The 20,490-nt window shown below is 39.1% G+C and overlaps 1 long non-coding RNA gene across 3 annotated transcripts; it reads right to left on the bottom strand.

Annotated features, from left to right (window-relative positions):
* Positions 1-67: 67 nt before the first annotated feature.
* LOC118484127 lies at positions 68-2,593 on the bottom strand. 3 transcript variants are annotated; one of them, XR_004872780.1, is made up of 7 exons: positions 2,363-2,593; positions 1,262-1,307; positions 981-1,114; positions 810-873; positions 441-697; positions 261-343; positions 68-172 (listed from the first exon to the last, which is right to left on the bottom strand). It is a non-coding gene; the product is annotated as an uncharacterized LOC118484127 (long non-coding RNA). The 3 variants fall into 3 exon arrangements; XR_004872783.1 differs by having other exon boundaries at positions 1,213-1,307; XR_004872781.1 differs by having other exon boundaries at positions 118-180.
* Positions 2,594-20,490: the final 17,897 nt, after the last annotated feature.

Here is a 20,490-nt window from a genome sequence, read left to right on the forward strand (position 1 = left end):
TATATGCGTGTGTGTTCTGGTTTCTTTCTTTGATCACATATATTACTTCACCTCATTGACATAATTAATTATGCTATCTTCAGTCTGGTTTCGTTTAAGTTGGCTTTGCATCCAAACAACAACCATCTCACAGAATGTACAAATCCCGTCATTTAATCCAGCAGAAGACTTCCTATTATTCTTGTCAACCACACTCTCGATTATTGAACTGTTAAAAATAACTGTTAGTAACAAACGGGGATGACAAAAGTTTACGCAACTTGCAAGGTGAGACTGGCCTAACATCTCGCGAACCGTCAAAAGTGCATAAATTCATTTGAGAACAGATTTTATCAGGTTGTGCCTACAGAATATCACAACATATTCAGGTTGGATGTCAGAAGTTTTACGAAATAAACTATCAAGCATGCTTGTGTGTATAAACAACATTATGTTGGTACCTCAGATAAGAGCATTTCGATTATGGTCTTTCCGTACTGATCGGTGCCTTGTAAGTTTCCAAAATTGTAATGATTTCCCCTGCATCTACTTACAAATTATTTTTTTTATATTTATCCTCTTCCATTTGTTGTAATACAAATTTACTTACATCGGCATGTTTCAACCAAACCCACTTTAATCCACTACCCAACAAAACAAACCTGGGTTGTTTCGGCTCTTCCAAATACGAAAGGGCAAAGCTACTTCGAGCAAGTACCTACAAATAGATGAAGCTTATATAATTGTCATGAAACTGCATACACATATTTACTTATCTAGATTAACAAAATTCAATAAATGTGTTCTTTGCAAGTACTTGTAATTAATACCTCTATACGTTTATAACACCAAAACTCAAATTAATAGGAAGTGCCCTAGAAGCATCAGCCAAGCCTAATTACAAAAAAACATGAGTAGATGAATTGTCAGTACTCTTAGAGAAACTCAAACAGAATCCCACATTAACTTTAAATTTACTTATGAAATAAGAAACTTGGTACCGTGTGAAGTTGGGTCAGGTTGACTCACAAGGCTGCATATCCACAATACCCACCGTGGCTCGGCCAGGCTCTCTTTTTCTATCTCTCGTATTCTCTCTTTCAAAGTGATTCTACTTATTTTTTCTGCAAAGCTTCTAAGGGAAGCCATAGACCACAAAGCATTACACAACAATGCAAAGATCCATAAAAGTCCAATTAATATCTATAAGACATATATGCCCAAGAAATTTACTTGATGTATGAATAACCTTCATTCTTGGATAACAGAAATACAAAGGTACCTCGTATGGCTGACTTGAAGGAGGAATTGACACTACACTTCAACCTCTGCAATTATACATTGTGAACATTCAGTCACTTCCAAAATTACTAACCCTAAATACGATGTAGTTATCAACGTGGTGACTGAAATCAATAAATCCCAATGGGGATTTGATCTAAAAGGCGAAGCAAGCAGAGTAGCAGATGAAAAACCCAAAGAAGCAAACGAAAAGCCTAACACAAACCAAACAATAAACTATAAATTGTAGCCAACTTATGATTGAAATATTACTTCTTCTGTTGAGACGCTAATTACTATTAATAATAATTAATTTATAACTTTTAGACAAAAAGAACTTTCGGTAGGCCCAAGCTGTTACGATATGAGCCTCTGACTCTCCTAAAAGTTATGAGAAATTGCTAAATAACAAAGAACTTTTCATTCGCATATTCAACTGTTATACTATCGTAATATTTCCTTGGGCGTCAATATTTCCAGCCAAACATACAATAACTCACTCATAGATTGACGAAAACCTAAATCTAAAAACACGAATCTCATATTTCATATCATTCATTATGTAACATGATTCATGAAATCAACAACAAAATATATTTGTATATTTGATTTCTAAACAAAATACATATAATGAAACAAAAAAACATACGTGTGAAGCCGATTGAGGAATCGTTGTCAACTAAATTGGTGGATGAACAGATTTAGAATGTAGGGTTTTTGAAAAAAGAAACAAAATTCAAATACTTGTCACATAAATAAACCGAAAACATCAAAGATCAAGAAGAAACAACATACATGTGTTTACAATTGAAGAATCGCCTAAAAGACGAACAATAGGTAGAGATACAATATGTCGGGTTTGTGAAGTCCAAAACAACAAATCAAAGATTTATAACAATAATATATCAAAAACATCAAAATCAAAAAAGAACATCAGACCTGTGTTACCAATTGAAGAATAGCCATAAAAAAGAACCGTTTATAGACATTGAGTATGTAGTGTCTATCAGAGCAAAATTAAAACAAAAAAAAACCAATAATACGATTAACACTATTCGAATCAGAGAACAAAAACATCAAAGATCAAGAACGAAAAACATACTTGTAATTAATATTGATGAATCGCGAAGGAAGAACCAGATGCAGCAAGAGTTTGGTTTGGTGTTTGGAGAAAAAGGGACAGCGTGAAAGATATCAGTAATAGAGAAAAGAACATAAGGGATCCAATTCCATCTTTGTGGTTTATGCGAATCTGCAAAGAACAATGAAAGAAAGCTTTGGTATTTAGGGTTTGAAATATGAGATGATGTCGAGCAGTAGCGTCAATCGTTGGAGGAGGAAATTAGGGTTAGGATTGGCAAAGGAAAAGAGAATATATATGCGGGTGACTCAAATCCAGATTCCGACCCGAAAAAGAAACGGATCCCGCGTCCAATATTTGTTTTGGTATTAGAGATGGATTTCCCTCCTAAATCAGATTGCCACATCAGCCAAGATGGCCAAAGACAAATGCCACATTGCTCAAATCCATCTCATTTATATATATATATATATAGATTTTCTAACTATCTAACTATGTACAGGATGTTAAAAGATTAACCGGTTTCATTCAGAACAACTTAAAAAGTAGTATAAATAAAAATATAATTAAACTAAACATATATGAGCCAAGAAAAGTAATTTAAAATTAATGGACTTCAGACTAAATGCTCCAACGAAATAATATAAAAATAGATTTCCTTCAACACTCAAGTCTCGACCAGCAGATGTAGCAGCAGAAATCTTCTGACTAAATACAGAATCCTCTTTCTTGTTCCAAATCCATTTTCACAGATCATCCCCATTCTCTCTCTGCGATCCAGTCACTACTCTCTCTGACAAAAATTGATCATCATCTAATCCACATTGTTTTTTGACTGCAAATTGGTGAGTACCCTTCTTCAATTTCGCTCTTTATGTCCTCCAATCTTTCGATCATATGTCAACACTAGTTTTGATCATTCATATGTTCTATTTTGCGTAATTTGTTGTTTATTTTTTTTTTTTTTTGTTCTAAGGGATTCGGATCCTTTGAATTTTTTGATTTTATGTGGACAATAGTTTGCTGCTTGTAGAACTTGCGATTGATTTTTTCGATCGGATTAAAGTTACGGGTTTGTTCGATCGTGTTGATTGAACTTTTTTTTTTTGGTTTTTGATAGATCGTACATCTGCATGTACGAATTTTGCTTGATTGAGATGAATTTGCTGTTTCTGCTGCATATATTTTATGTACGATCGATCTTCAATTAATCGATCTGAATTTTAAAAGCAGTTTTATGAATTATTTTCCCTAATTTTGCATCATTTTATGTTTATAAATCAAGTAATTATGAACTTGTCTGCATTAATGTTTAGAATTCTGATGAATTACAGTAAAATTATCATTAATACATGTGATTAAAAGTTCTTCACTTATTGGTTTGAAATAGATTTTTTTTATAAAAACTACTATCCCTAATTTTTGCATCATTTTACGTTTATAAATCAAGTAATTATGAACTTGTATGTGTGTGGAATTGTTTTTTTTTTTTTTTTTTTTTTTTTTTTTTTTTTTTTTGTATAATGATGAATCAAATTATGAAAATCATGATCAGTTGTGCATAATTACTGTAAAATTATAGTTCTTCACTTGTTGGTTTGAAAAAGTCTTTTTTTTTTTTTTATACAAACTAATGCACCATGGAATTTATATTTTGCAATGATGCATATTTGATTTTGTACTTGGATTCTGAATTTAAATCTTTTACATATATGATGCATTATTTAATGTTTTAATGAAATACTCCATTTTCAAAGATCAGAACATTTTACACATCATGTAAACTTCATAGTTTGAAAAAAATTTCTAAAGACAAAAGGGTGTTCATATTATTGATGCGAATCTGCGGAATATTGTCGATTCGACAGCCACATGCATCATGGTTACGTAATAACAGACGTGCCAATGCGCTCGTCATGCTAGTTTATAATATCATTATAAAGTAAAGATACACATAAATTTCATAGAGTTGATAAATAATTGCATCATAAGTGTTGGCCCGAACTGGATCTTGATCTCTAAATGAGCGTGATAAACTTTGAATAACAATAACTTGTAATAATCGAATGAACGTATACAAATCGAATTGAGAATGTGTAAATTACAAATGAAAACAATCTATCCTATTTATAGTTTTCTACGGGTACGAGTGAATGGTTGCGTCTCTTCGTGAAAGGACACGTCTCTTGGATGTATGGTTGTGATAACTTGAAGAGGTGCGATGAATCTTGTCCACTCGATCCAACAGTCGCGTCTGTCCCTTTGTTGCCTTGTACTGGTTCGGTATTGATGTGTGTGTGTAGACACACATTTTCGAATATGATGGTAGTTACCATCTTACATGTTGACAACCTTGGTCCTTCAACTTCACAACCGCCATATGTAATATTAATTCTAATTGTCTAACTAAGTATGTGATGTTAAGAGATTAACCGGTTTCATTCACCCCCTTAATCTCGAACATCCATGAGTTGCTTCAAATCTTGAATTCCGAGCAGTTCCCTCATTGTAGCAAACTTGATCCTTGCTAGTGCTTTTGTTATATCTGCCCGTTGTAGTTCTCCACTTATGTGTTCCACAGTGATATCTTCATTTTCCACGCATTCTCTTATGAAGTGATAGCGTGTATCAATGTGCTTGCTTCTTCCATGAAAGACTGGATTTCTCATGAGTGCTATTGCTGAAATATTATCTACTCTGAGTGTTATCTTTTCTTCCTTCCAGCCTGTGATTTCACTTAACAATCTTTTAAGCCATAGTGCTTTACATGCTGCTGCAGTGGCTGCCATGAATTCCGATTCGCATGATGATAGTGCCACTGTTTGTTGCTTCTGTGTACACCAGGTTATAGGTGATTCTCCAAAGTAGAATACCAGACCAGTTGTTCCTTTTCCTTTGTCTGTATTAACTCCAAAACTACTGTCGCTATAACCTGTGATCTTACATCCTCCTTGTCTTTTGTAGATGATTCCATGCTCTTTAGTTCCTTTGATATAACGTAGTATTTGCTTTACTGCTTTCAGGTGTTGTTCTTTTGGTTCTTGCATGAATCTACTAAGTAGACTGACTGGGTAACACAGATCTGGTCTTGTATGCAGTAAGTACCTGAGAGAACCTATCAGGCTTCTGTAGTGTGTTGCATCTACTAGATCTCCTTCTTCAGTCTTCGTCAATTGAGTTCCTGGAGTCATGGGTGTCTTTGTGTCGTTGCAGGATAACATATCGGCGTCTTTGAGTATCTTGTTGATATATCCTGTCTGTTTGATGCCTATCTCACCCCCTGTTTGAATTACTTCTATTCCCAGATAGTATGCTAGCAATCCTAGATCGCTCATATCGAATTTGTTCTTCATCTGAGATTTGAAGATGTCTATCTCCTTCTTTGATGTTCCATTGACTATCAAGTCATCAACGTAGACTCCAACTATTAGCGTAGAAGCTTCACTCGTCCTTGTATAGATTGCGTTTTCTAAAGTACACTTCTTGAAGTTAAGTGAATTTAGGGTTTGATCTAACTTCGTATTCCAAGCTCTTGGTGCTTGTCTCAATCCATACAGTGCTTTTGATAGTCTGTAAACCTTTCCTTCATTTCCTGGCTTTATAAATCCTTCTGGTTGTGATACATAGACTTCCTCTTTGAGGTCTCCGTGCAGGAATGCAGATTTCACATCTAGATGATGTACCTCCCAACCTTGATATGCTGCTAAAGCCAACATTAGTCGTACTGTTTCCATACGTGCTACTGGTGCAAAAACTTCATCAAAGTCTATTCCGTGTTGCTGAACATATCCTTTTGCAACTAGCCTTGCTTTGTGTCTAACAATGTTTCCGTTTGCATCTTTCTTAGTCTTGAATACCCACTTTAAACCTATTGCCTTGTGATCTCTTGACAATTCCGTCAAACTCCAAGTGTTATTCTTGTTTATTGAGTCTAACTCAGCCTTCATTGCTTCAATCCATTTTCTGTCACTAGATGCTTCCTTGTAATTCCTTGGTTCTTCTTCAGCGAGTAATAATTCATGTGGATCTAGTTGAATTTCTTCTGTCTCTTCATACAGGTCTTCGAGACTTCTTAGTCTTACTGGAGTGTCACTAATACTTTCTGTTGTACTTTCAGAGGTGGATGGGCTTCCACTTGATAGACTGCTTGAACTTCCTGCTGAGTTCTGATTGTATGAATATGCTGGCGGGGTTACATAGGAGTCTGGTTCTTCTGTCTGATCTACTCCTGAATCGTCATGATGTGGCCCGCTACCGCCTGGACTACTTGGCTCATATTCTTCTAACTCTGGTGGTATGTCATCATCTTGAATGACAAAGTTTGTCCATTCGGGATTCCCTGAATCTACCGTTTCCATATAACTATTCCAGTTCCATGGTTGACCTTCCATGAACTTTACATCCCTACTGACGCATATCTTGTTCTTTGCTGGATCATATAATCTGTATGCTTTTGATCCTTCTTCTATTCCAAGGTAAACCATAGGTGCACTTCTATCATCTAACTTCTTTTGTTGAAGTGGTAGTACCTTAGCGTAAGCAGTGCAGCCAAAAACCTTCAAGTGTTCTAAATTTGGCTTCCTTCCTTTTAGTGCTTCATATGGTGTCTTGTTCACCAGGGCTTTTGTCGGAACCCTGTTTAGTACGTATATTGCGTGTCGTATTGCTTCACCCCAAAAGTTCTGTGGCATGTTCATTGCCTTTAGCATACTGCGAGTAGTGGATAACATCGTCCTGTTTCGCCTTTCTACTACTCCATTTTGCTATGGGGAATATGGCGCTGTAAGCTGTCTTGCTATGCCGTTGGTTTTGCAATACTTGTTGAATTCAGCCGATGTGAATTCACCTCCTCTATCCGTCCTTAGCATTTTTAACTTGGTTTGCGCTTCCTTTTCCACCTTTTCTTTGAACTCCTTAAATGTTTCGAATGCTTGATCCTTGGAAGTTAGTAAATATGCCCACATGTAGCGAGTACAGTCGTCTACAAGTAAGAATATATACTTCTTCCCAGCATGTGTTGGTGGAGTTATAGGACCACACAAATCTCCGTAGACTAAGTCCAGAGGTTTTAAAGATCTGAACTTTGCCTGATTTGGAAATGGTGCCCTACTATGCTTTCCTAATAAGCATGCGTCACAGACTTGACTAGCATGACTTATTTGGGGAACTCCATGTACCAAGTTCTTACGAGTCATTTCCTTAATAGCATCAAAGTGTAAATGGCCTAACCTCGCGTGCCATAACCATGCTGTGTCTTCGGTCTTTGATAGTAAGCAGATTGGTTTTCCCGTCTTCAGTTTGACTTTGTACAGCCTGTTCTTCATTCTCTTGACTCGCATTATTAGCTTTCTATTTCGATCTCGGATAGTAAGTAGATCTCCATCCATAACCACTTTGCAACCGATTTCTGTAAGTTGTCCAAGGCTCAATATATTGGTTTTCAGACTTGGAATGTAGTAGACATGTGAAACAATCTTTTGTTCTTGGTTCAGACATTCCAGTAGTATTGAACCTTTGCCTTTAATTTCTACGTGTGACCCATCACCGAAACGTACTTGCCCTGTCACTGTTTCATCTAACTCCTTGAAGTGACTTCGCACTCCTGTCATGTGGTTGCTGGCCCCGTTGTCTAAGTACCATAGATTTTCATTTTCTGAGACGTAGCTTGTTGGTTTTATACGTTCCTCGTTTAGCAGAGCCCTTTCTTGAACATTTTCTTCTTGTATTGCCATTAGCAATACGGGTGCTTCGTCTTCCTCGACGAGGTTTGAATGTTCTTGTACTTCGTCTTTCTCAGAACAGTCCTTCTTGTAGTGTCCAAACTTTTGACACTTAAAACATTGGATCTTACTTAGGTCGGTTCTTGCAAACTTCCTCCAATTTCTAGAACTTCCGTTCCTAGGTCTAGATGTAGATCCTTCGTTTCTGGGACTTTGCCTATTTCCGTTGTTTCGCCAATTTCCACGCGTCTGGTTAAATCTACCACGACCGCGGTTTCCAGATTTCCTTCCTCTGGTGTTATCATTATGTGTGAACATAAGCCTATCTTGGCTTTCTCCTTGATTTCCTTTCTTTAACTTGAGTCGTTCTTCATATGTCTTTAGTCTTCCGACCGCTTCTTCTAGCGTCATGGTTTCTAGATCGTAAGGCCGTCGTCATGCTAGAACTCTCAAACGCTTGTCAAGGATGGATGTAATTCAGGAAGCGCTTGTAATGTGAGTGAAGCGGATTGAATACACACTTGTCGGGGTGAACTATCGAAAAAGACCCCCAAATCGGCCTTGAAGAAAGGAACCTCACGTCAAATGGGTTTGGCTGATGCACTGCGTCCCAGCGATCGTTGGCTAACACTAGATTCCAGAAATGGCTTTGTTTTGTCATTCTGGTGTTGTCGAGGCAGAAGGCACACTTGGAGGACTCTTTGCCTTGGGGAAAGAACTTCCTTGGCTTACTAATGACCACTTCGAGAAGAACCTATTTGAAGTCTAATGCCACATCTGACTCAACAGCTCCTTCTTCCTCTGAGAACTCTACTTTGATTCCTGCCTCCACTACTGGTGTGTCTTCTGCCGTTCCCAGTGCTTCCCTAGTGGCATCTTCACTCATGACAGACTCAAGCATCGAGTCTTCATCGCTGTCACAGGCGAGATTAACTTTAGATATCGCGTTTCCGGTATAGCATTTACTTTTCGATATCCCGCTACTTCTGGTACAGCCTTTCCTGAAACAACCAAAACTGATTAAGAAACAGCAGTCGAAAGAGGCCTTCTTCTACTTATTTATGGAGTGTTGCTTAGTTTCTCTCATCATGGGGAATCCCAGTTGCTCATCATCTTCCCTACGTGGGTCAATTTCTCTATGAACTAGCATTTCCATCCTGTCCATTAGAGCATTCTCCATTCTCTCATACAAGTTGTTGGCATCACTGACTCAGGTGCTTTCATAGAAGCAGCCTCTAATGCCATTCCATTTGCATCTCCAGATAAGAAAAACTTATTTGATTATTCAAAAATAGTTGTTTTCGAATAAGCTCTTTGAAAGATAACTGAATGCGCTTAGTCCCTTGGGGGATTGGTCTGCATTCAGGGGCTCCTTTGAGTAAGTGAAGACGAATAGTCGACTTTGCCTGCTTGACTTACGGATAAGGAATTCCCGGAAAGACTTCTTGATTGACGACGCATCCAGCAGGAATCGAACCTACGAATTTGCCCGGTTGGGCGCTTTAACCATTCAGCCATGGATGCCAGCGAGTGAACTAGGTTTTGGTATTCCTTCAACGATTTGAGTAAACTTATCCGGTACGCCATTTAAGAGTTTGCGTACTAGAGTCGGTTGACTCAATGTCGTTCCTACTTCAGTTGCTCGGGTAACGATACTATTAATCTTTGCAGTAAACGAATCAATAGTGTCGTCATCCCTCATTTGTAATAATTCTGACAATAACGTGTGCATACGCGCCTTTTGTACCCGATCAACGCCAACGTGTCTAACCTTTAGATTATCCCAAATCTCTTTTGCAGTTTTACAACTTGCAACTTGCAATACAACGTCTTCTGGTATTGCTTGAAACAGATATGCAATTGCAGACTTATCTTTCTTAGTGTCTACCGTTGCATTTTCTGCCGGTTCAATCGTTTCCCACAAACCATTCGCTTCAAGAATCGTCTCGATACGAATAGCCCAAACCGTATAGTTTGTTGGTTTCAGAATCGGACCTTGAAACTGGGAAAGAGAATTTCCATCTTTCTGTATTATTATCGGACTTTGCCCGGTTGATCCTGACATATCTTCCTGCCTAATAATCTTCACTTCTAATAAACTTTCTTTTGGTTTCAATAGATCTCAACAACCCCGATTACCCAAATCGTGTAATAACCAAACAACCAAACCAATCTAATTCGCACTTAACCCCGGAATCAAAACGAACCCTAGATTCCTAACCCTTCGGTTCAACCGATCACCCTAGAACCGAAAATTAAAATTCTGAAATGAAACTTTTGCGAATTTAAAACGAAAGTGAAACCTGATCGCGAATTCCCTGCGATGCCTTGCGATTCCCACGCTTAGAGCCTGACGCTCTGATACCAATTTGTTGGCCTGAACTGGATCTTGATCTCTAAATGAGCGTGATAAACTTTGAATAACAATAACTTGTAATAATCGAATGAACGTATACAAATCGAATTGAGAATGTGTAAATTACAAATGAAAACAATCTATCCTATTTATAGTTTTCTACGGGTACGAGTGAATGGTTGCGTCTCTTCGTGAAAGGACACGTCTCTTGGATGTATGGTTGTGATTGAAACTTGAAGAGGTGCGATGAATCTTGTCCACTCGATCCAACAGTCGCGTCTGTCCCTTTGTTGCCTTGTACTGGTTCGGTATTGATGTGTGTGTGTAGACACACCTTTTCGAATATGATGGTAGTTACCATCTTACATGTTGACAACCTTGGTCCTTCAACTTCATAACCGCCATATGTAATATTAATTCTAATTGTCTAACTAAGTATGTGATGTTAAGAGATTAACCGGTTTCAATAAGCACTAGGGATTTTTGGATCCTTTAAAAGATTATGTGTTGCGAAATTTCTCTTTTCCGATACAGGATAAACGAACCTTGATTTCTATAACTGGATTGTTATTGATAATCTTTTACATGTATGATGTGATTTTTCATGTTTCATATAATAATCCGTTTTCAATGATCAAAACATATTATAAACTATGTGAACTTCATAGTTTCTTGAAAAGATTTGCATTCAAATTATGTTTGTGTTCATGGCTGCAAATCTGCAATATTTAAATACTGTCGATTCAACTTCCACATGCATTCAAGTTCAATCTATAATGACGGACAAACCCAATATATTTGTTATGCTAGTTTAAAAATATCACTATTGAGTAATTTTACATATCATTTGCACGTAGTGAACAAATAATCGCCTTACGGGCACTAGGGATTTTTGGATACTTTACAAGATCATGTCTCGGAATTTTTTTGGATAATGAGCAAAAGAAGCTCACCCGGAGAGTTTCCAAAGAAGGGGACAAAAGGCAGCCAAAACAAGAAATATTAGAATCCAACACCAGGAATCTATGTTGGTGCACTTGTGTCTGTACTTTGTCTGTATTCGGTCTGTATGTAAACGATGTCCTTGTCAGTCCTGTAAGTTGACAAAGTCAACCGTCCTCCTGGTTTGACTTAGTCAAACAGTTGAAAGATGTTCTGATCGAAGGATAGATCCTCGAAGGATGCTGTTGATCCTTCGAGGTGCACGAAAGATATGGTTCGACTGATTAGACCTCGAAGGATGATCCTTCGAGGTCAATGCTCATCTTTCGAACATGTTGTGATCGATAGATGATCCTTCGGACCATCTATCGAATCCTTCGAGCAGACCTGCTGAGTTGGGTATATATACCCATGCATGTGTTGAGTGTGATAGAGTTCTGAAGTTCTGCCATTTTACACATCCGAGAGATAGAGAGCTTTGAGAGCATTCTGTCCAGAACTCACACACACACTTTGAGAGTTTATAGAACACTTCTGTAAACATTGAGCTTGTAACCGAACCCTCATTGCATTAATACAAGTTGTGTTAATCGGTGAACTTGTGTGTTTGTTTCTCTACTTGCTACTAACTCGGTTTGCTTGCTAGCTTGGATTCCGCACTCGCTAGTAGGTTTGTATAACAAGGTTTAGGTTCGTTATCCTCCGCGAAAAAGGGACCTACAAGTGGTATCAGAGCCTCGCTCTTTACCTTGTTTAAAACCGGGTTTTTACAAGTTTTGGTGTGTTGAAACACTTGGTTTTGCACCTGTTTTTACTTAGTTTCTTGCATTTTCTTTGAGTAAAAACGTGTCTAAACTAACCGGGAGTGTTTAAAGTAGGGTTGGGTAACTTGAAAACTTGTTTTTGAGTAACTTTGTGTTTTCCGGCGAAAGCTCCGGTTAAACTTCCGGTGACTGGTTTGAAGATAAGATTATCCATTTTTGGCATAGTTTATTTCAAATCTTGGTTGGTAAGATTGTTGTCAGCCTGCCATACCCTTTTGCCGAAAGTTGACTTACCAACCAATCACCTTTTCACCAACCCGTCATATCTGTGTCAGTGTGTCAGTGCTCATTCGAAAGATATCCTTCGACATCGAAAGATATCCTTCGACATCGAAAGACAATCCTTCGATCAGTGACAGCTCGATAGATAAACATCTTTCGAGTAGTCCTTCGAAGTTCGAAACATATCTTTCGATCAGGGAATCTTTTCGAAAGATAGTTGTTTTATCTCGAAAGATAAGGATCTTTCAAGTGTGAATCTTTCGAGATTTTGAGTCTTTCGAAGCCAGTGCTCGAAAGTCAACAGTGATCCTTCGAACACTGTTGATCATTCGAACAAGTGTGATCCTTCGGAAGTTAGCTATTCGAAAGATAAGTGTCCGAAAGATAGGGATTTGACTCGAAAGATAAGGATCTTTCAAAAGGGAATCTTTCGAGTTCTTGAATCTTTCGAAATCATTGTTCGAGAGTCAACAGTAATCTTTCGAGTACTGTTGATCCTTCGAACAAGGTTATATCTTTCGATTGTGGTCTGTTTATAGTTAACAAGTTTCTGTGATTTCAGATCTTTCGACCAGGATCCTTCGGCTGTGTATCTTTCGGATCATTCTTACTTAGCATTTATTTTGCTCATCTATCATGAATCCAAGTTGGTGGGGAAGTCCGGCTCCAGACAGTGGAAAATACATGAATACCAGTCAATCTCCATCATGGGCCGAATCTCCGGTATCTACATCCTCACAAACAAATGCCACTCCAGCTGGTCAATGGGCGTTTGTTTCAAATCAAACTCCGAGTATTCAAAGTCTTCTACTAAGCGAAAGTGAAACCGGAAGTTTGAACAGGCCTCCAAAGTTGATGCATCTTAATGAATATCCGGGATGGGTTGATCGTTTCCATACATATATTCTTGGTCAAAATACAGAGTTGTGGTTGCGGTTCACTACGGAATTCGATCAAACTATCGAGGTTGCTGCTTCTTCGACAGCTACATTTGCCGATCTTCCTGAGGATCAAAAGAAGACGTATGACTTAGAAAAGAAAGCATACGCTATTCTCACTCAAGCACTGAGCAAGGATATTTATCATCAGTTCGTCAGTTTCAAGACTACGAAGAAGCTGTGGGATGCATTGAAGACAAGAGGAGTAGGTAATGAAGCCACACGTCAACTACGACGAGATCTACTGAAGAAAGAATTCGATGGCTTCACATGTATGGATAAGGAGTCCTTGGGAGATATGACAAGCCGTTTCTATCACCTACTTACTGAGCTGACCAATTTTGAAGTCACAACGACTCCAACAGAGGTGGTAAAGAAGTTTGCCGATGCATTGCCTCCTCAATGGAATAACTTCCTGGAAATCTTGAAGTACAACGGAACGTTGAAAACTACAAATATCAACGATTTCGTGCAGCTTCTGGAGAACAAGGATCAGGAAGAAACGTTGAAGGCAAAGAGAGTTGCAGTGCCACAGAATCCAGAGATGTATTTTGGCACGTCCACTACTTCATCTGCAAAAGCCGGTTCACATGCTCCACTTCAAACGGCGTTTGTCACAAGCACGGATATGTATGGCAATCCAGTGCAAGTTCCTGTAAAGCCGCCTCCAACCACAGATCTGTATGGAAATCCAATACAACCACCTCCTCCTCCTCCTGCTCAACAACCACAATATGCGTGTTATGGAGGAACATCATCTGCTGCAGGTCAACAATCAAAGTCAAATCCAGTACAGCTTGACACTTCAAGTTTTTCTAAAATCAGTGTAGAAGTAGCTAAGGAACACATGGAGCTGCTTAACACTGTAGTAAGCGCGTACTGTGGGTTGATAGAAGGTCAGATTGGAAACATTAATCTGACACAAGAAGATTACAGGCAGATTGATAAGGAAGAGATGGACTTGATGGATATCAAGTGGGCCTTTGCGAGTGCTGTGAGAAGAGCAAAGGATTGGATGGAAAGTACTGGCAGAACCAGCTTGGAAAGTAAGCGAGACACCAAGTATGGGTTCGATAAGCAGGCTGTTAAGTGCTTCAACTGTGGTGAACGGGGCCACTTTAAAAGGGAATGTACAAAGCCAGCACAGCACGGGAATCAAAATCCCTTCAGAAACCGAGGCAACCAGCAGAATCAGAACAGAAACACTGAGCGTTCATTGGTGCCTGCAAATAACCAAACCAACCGAGCACTTGCAGTTCAGGTGGATGAAGGTTGTGACTGGTCAATCCAGTTGGGTGGTGATGCTCCTGATGAAACAGCATGTTTTGCTCAAATTGTGAAAGAGTTGGTTCACACCAGTGGTAGAGAATCTTCTGCCAGTGGTGGTGAATCGTCTGAAGATGAAGACTCTTCTGGTTATAGCAGGAGTGCTGATGAAGAATCATCCAATTCTGGTGATGATTATGTGGGTGAGACATCGAATGCAGCAATCGATGCAGATATTGATGAACTCTTGGAGGAAGCTGCAGCAGAAACTCAAAGAAGATCTATTTTGGTGGATCAAGCTGCTTATACTTCGTCTTCTCTCCATTCAGCCTTTATGGCTAATGTCGACGGTTCATCAAGTCAGGTATGTGTCGATGAACCCACTGCTGTTAATTGTGATGAATGTGCTAGGTTACATGCTAGATGTGCTGAAATGGAGAAAAGTATGTCTGAGTTGCAAGGCAAACATGATGCTTTACAAGCTAGTTTGTTTGACTTGCAAGACAAACATACTACTGTGAATGAGAATTTGAGTGACTTGCAAAGTAAGCATGACGCTTTGCAAGAAAAATATGATGTGACATTCATCCACAATCAGAAGTTAACTGTGGACATCTCTAAATGCACAGAAGCCAACATGTTTTATGAAAACCATGAAAAAGAATTTAAATCAGTAATTGAAACATTAAAGAAGGATAAAACTGAACTGACTAAAATGGTTTCAAGAAAACAAACTGATATTAATTTGTATATATCTCGCCTTGAGAGTATGCAAAAAGAGATGGCTTGTGTGAAAACCGAAAGTGATGCGATCCAACTCAAGCTGGACAGTTATTTGAGTTCTAGCTATGTGTTAGATCACATCATTGACGTTCAGAAGGAAAAGAGAGATGTCACATGCATAGGCTACAAGAAGTGTCCACCACCAGTGAGACATAATTATGACGCCATGCCTGATGAAGAGGACAGGGTATTCTTTGAACCTTCTGTGCCTCTAGATGTTAAGGAGTTTGCTGCAGGACTCGGATACCAAAAGGAAGTATCCTCAGATTCAGATGTGTCAGCAGATACATTTGTGAGTGCTGAACAGAATCAAGATCCTCCAGTTGTGATTGAGGATGCTGATTCGTCTGATGATGAATCTGATGATACTGTCCCAGCAAAGTCTGATGCGGTAGTCAAAAATGAGGACATACCTCTTGAGAATCACATTCTATGTGATCCCCCTGTCAAACCCGCTAAGACTGTTGCAACTGAGTCCTCGTCTGAGAAGGAGTCGGAGAGTGTGAATTTGCTGTACACTCTAGTTGGTGATGATAAAATTTACTCAGACAAAGATTTTCCCATTAAGAATGTTAATCAATCCTTAATCTGCAAAGTCTTTGAGAATTCGACGAGTAAGTTCTTGGGAAAGGCAGGACCTAAAGTTACAGTCACACAGTGTCCTCCAATCCCAAAGGCTGAAGTTCGAAAGCAATTTGGCAACAAGAAATTGCAAACAGTGCCAACACAGCAAAATCACACCAAACCCAAAGGTAAAGCACCGGCTCCAGTGCAAAAGAAGCCGAATCAAAGGAAGAAGAAAACTGTTAACTTTGTGAAATCGACGGGAACAGACAAAATTGAAAAGTTTGAAAATCAATCTAACTTAGATTTTGTCAAGAAAGCTATTGTCGAGAAAAGAAATGAACCAAGCAGTTCAAAACCTAGTACCTCGGGTTCACAAAGTTCAACATCATCGGCTAGACGATCACATGATTCTTCGGGGTTTGTAGAACGAAGATCATGTTTTGAATGTGGAACCATTGGACATATTATTCGTAATTGTCCATATCTTCATAAACAAAAGGGAAAGGTTGATGATCCCCGTGGCAAAACTGACCATAAGCCATCTGTTTCCACAAAACAAGATCCCCGACTTGTAAAAGAAAGGGAAAAGAAACAGAAAAGGCAACAGGTCAAGAAAATTGAAAAGGCAATTAAAACTGATGTGGTTCAAAAACAATCTGTTGCTGTAAAACCAGAAAATTCTAAAACTTCAAACAATCAAGAAGTTAAAATATTAAAGAAAGACACTGGTAAAACAAAACAGACTTGGAAACCTAAATCGGTTACTGAATCAGGGGGACCATCACAATTCACCAACCATCAAAGACAAGAAGTGATTGTCATTGATGAAAATGGAAGACCCAAGACCACAATGGCTTGGGTCCCCATCTCCAACTAATTCATTTGAGTTCATGTGCAGGGTGCTTCAGGAGGAACTATCAGTAGTCACTGGATTGTTGATAGTGGGGCATCCAGGCACATGACAGGCGACATGAAGCTTCTCTACGACGTTAAATCTATTAGAGGAGGTTATGTTGCTTTTGCTGGAGATAAAGGTGGATACATTACGGGTGAAGGAATGATATCTAACGGGATTGTCAGCTTTGACAAGATCAATTTTGTGCAACAACTTGATCACAATCTTCTTAGTGTTTCTCAAATTTGTGACAAGAAATTTTCAGTACACTTTGATGCTAATGGATGTTATGTGCTGAAACCCGGCTTCAAAATTCCAAAAGAATGGATTCTCTTGTCGGCTCCAAGGATAAATGATCTGTACGTCCTTGACATGAGTCAGGCTATTACTACGTCTGCACAAGCAACTTGTTTCGTTTCTAAAGCCACAGAAAAAGACACTATCTCTTGGCACAGACGAATGGGTCACATTCACTTACGAAAAATGAATCATTTGTTTTCAAATGAATTGGTGAATGGTGTTCCCCTCAAAAATTTCCATCTTCAAGACGTCTGTGTTTCGTGCCAGAAAGGAAAGCAAACAAAGAAGAAGCACCCTACAAAGAAGATCAACACAGTGGCAGTTCCTCTTGAACGTTTGCACATGGATTTGTTCGGTCCTGTCAAACACAAGAGTATTCGGGGTGATCAATACTGCCTCGTAGTTACTGATGACTATTCAAGATTTTCTTGGGTTGCGTTCATGGCACACAAGAGTGAAACCTTTGGTATTATCAAAAACTTGATCATTCAGATTGAGAATTTGTATAAGCTGAAGGTTAGGCGGATACGTAGCGACAATGGTACTGAATTTAAGAATCATTCAATGGCGGAGTTCTGCACTTCAAAGGGTATTCTTCATGAGTTTAGTGCAGCCTATACTCCTCAACAGAATGGTGTTGCTGAACGTAAGAACCGCACATTGATCGAGACTGCTAGGACAATGTTGGTGGAGTCGCAGCTGCCCATTCCATTCTGGACTGAAGCTGTGGCCTCTGCATGCTATACATTGAACAGAGTCCTTACAGTCAAAAGACACAACAAGACCTGCTTTGAGCTTCTTCAAAAACGGAAACCAGATTTGTCTTATCTCGAACCGTTTGGAGCTCCATGCACAATCATCGATCCTAATGGAAAGTTTGGGGCAAGAGCAATTGATGGATACTTTCTTGGGTATGCCACCCCTAACTTACGAGTCTGGAATCTAGAGACTAAAAGGGTCGAGGAATGGTCTGAGGTCAGAGTACAAAGGCACACCCTGCCAGTCAAAAATCCGGGTCAACCTTGGATGTTTGAGTACGATGACTTTTTCAATTCGATCAATGTTGAAGCCGTTGAAGAAAATGCTGCGGCTAGGATGTTTTTCGAGAGTGACAATGCAACAGTTTCACCGGTGGTTCGTCCGATTCTTGTTAATCAAATGCAAGAAGATTGGTACCCGTTGGGTTTTCAAATGCAAAAAGGATGACCGCGGAGTTGTTATCCGAAACAAAGCTCGTTTAGTCGTTCAAGGTTTTCGTCAGATTGAAGGGATCGACTACAATGAAGTATATGCACCAGTGGCACGTCTCGAAGCAATTCGAATCTTTCTAGCCTATGCGTCCTTCAAAGGATTCAAGGTTTATCAGATGGACGTGAAAAGTGCATTTTTACATGGTGTGGTTGAAGAAGAGGTGTACGTCGAACAGCCTCCAGGTTTTGAAGATCCTATCCATCCCGATCGGGTTTGGTTGCTCAACAAAGCTCTCTATGGTCTTCATCAAGCACCACGAGCTTGGTATGCAACCTTATCACACTATCTGCTGGAGAACGGTTTTCGAAGAGGTCTTATTGACTGTACTCTTTTCATCAAAGAACAAGATGGAGATCTTCTTCTGGTACAGGTATACGTTGATGATATTATTTTTGGTTCTACTAATGATGTCTTGTGTAGGGAATTCGAGCGCATTATGCAGGATAAATTCGAGATGAGTGCTATGGGGGAAATGACTTTCTTCTTGGGCCTACAAGTGCAACAAACGGAGTCTGGGATATTCATCCATCAGACTAAATATGTTGGTGACATCTTGAGCCGGTTCCAGATGTCTGATGCAACGCCCATTGGTACCCCATTGCCAACTAATCACGGAATTACTCCTGACTTGAAGGGAGAAGCTGTTAGCCCTTCTATCTATCGCGCCATGATCGGATCTCTCATGTACCTCACAGCATCAAGGCCAGACATAATGTACCCAACGTGCCTGCTTGCCAGATATCAAGTTAATCCGAAGGCCTCACATCTTGCTGCTGTCAAAAGGATTTTTCGTTATTTGAAAGCGTACCCCGACACCGGTCTGTGGTACCCTAGGGATAATAACTTTGAATTGGTAGCTTTCAGTGATTCTGATTTTGGCGGATGCAAAATCGACGGCAAATCCACAACGGCTGGATGTCAGTTTTTAGGAAATCGCCTAGTCACATGGCAGTGCAAGAAGCAGACATGCGTCGCTACATCAACATGCGAAGCTGAATACATTGCTGCCTCCAGTTGTTGCTCCCAAGTTCTTTGGATCCAACAACAATTGCGGGACTACGGTTTTGAATTCCTAACTACTCCTATTTACGTTGATAATTCTGCTGCTTTAGATATCACTAGAAATCCTGTGCAGCACTCAAAGACCAAACACATCGAAATCAAATATCACTTCATACGTGATTGCTTTGAGAAAAGGCTAATCGATGTTGTTAAGGTCCACACCGATGACCAACGTGCCGACCTTTTTACCAAAGCTTTTGACAAATCAAGATTTGACTTTTTATTATTGGTAAACGGCATTAAGGTCAAACAAGAGTAAAACCAACATCGGAAAATCATTTTTGTAAATACCTTTGTGTTTTAAATTTATCTTAGTTTATTGATTTTAGGGGGAGTAAATCCAAAAATCTAAAAATCCAAAAACATCGAAAAATTTCAAAAACACAAAAACAATAGAAAAACAAAAATGAGTTTCCTGGCGAGCAAAAGAGAAAATGATAGTACATCAGTGGCCTATCCAAACCTCTTTAAACCTTAAATGCAAAACGATAAGCAGCTCTATATAAGATGTATCGGTAGGCTCACAATCATTTTAAAGTGAGCAGGGTGATATAAATCTTAATCGACTGAAGACCAGGTGGGAACCATTCATTGGCATATGGTCTTAGTACCGAAATTTCGTTTGATAGATTGCCGAGGTTCTGAGATATTCGGTCTTTATGCTGCTTATCATCTGGGTATCATGGTTGTATCTTTTACCGAAAAATAACGGGGACGCAAGTCTAGATCTTCCATGATACTATACATACGTGTACATATTGCATACTGCATTCGACCTCAATAAGTGATAAACAATCACATGTCCCTACAAATAAGTGATAAAATATCACAGTTATCCGGGTGTCAAGTTCGTCTCTCTGCTGTACGGAAGTACTGACCTGTTCACGGACTTGCACCTGTGCCCTCATGCATACGAAAATCAAGTTCCTCATCAATAAGTGATTACATCACATAGGGCTTGTTTTCAAATCAAAATAAGTGAGTATCTCACAATTTATACGGTCAAACAGATGATAATCGGTA

Source organism: Helianthus annuus, chromosome 2 (genome assembly GCF_002127325.2).
Source record: "Helianthus annuus cultivar XRQ/B chromosome 2, HanXRQr2.0-SUNRISE, whole genome shotgun sequence".
In the NCBI taxonomy this organism is placed as follows: Eukaryota; Viridiplantae; Streptophyta; class Magnoliopsida; order Asterales; family Asteraceae; genus Helianthus; species Helianthus annuus.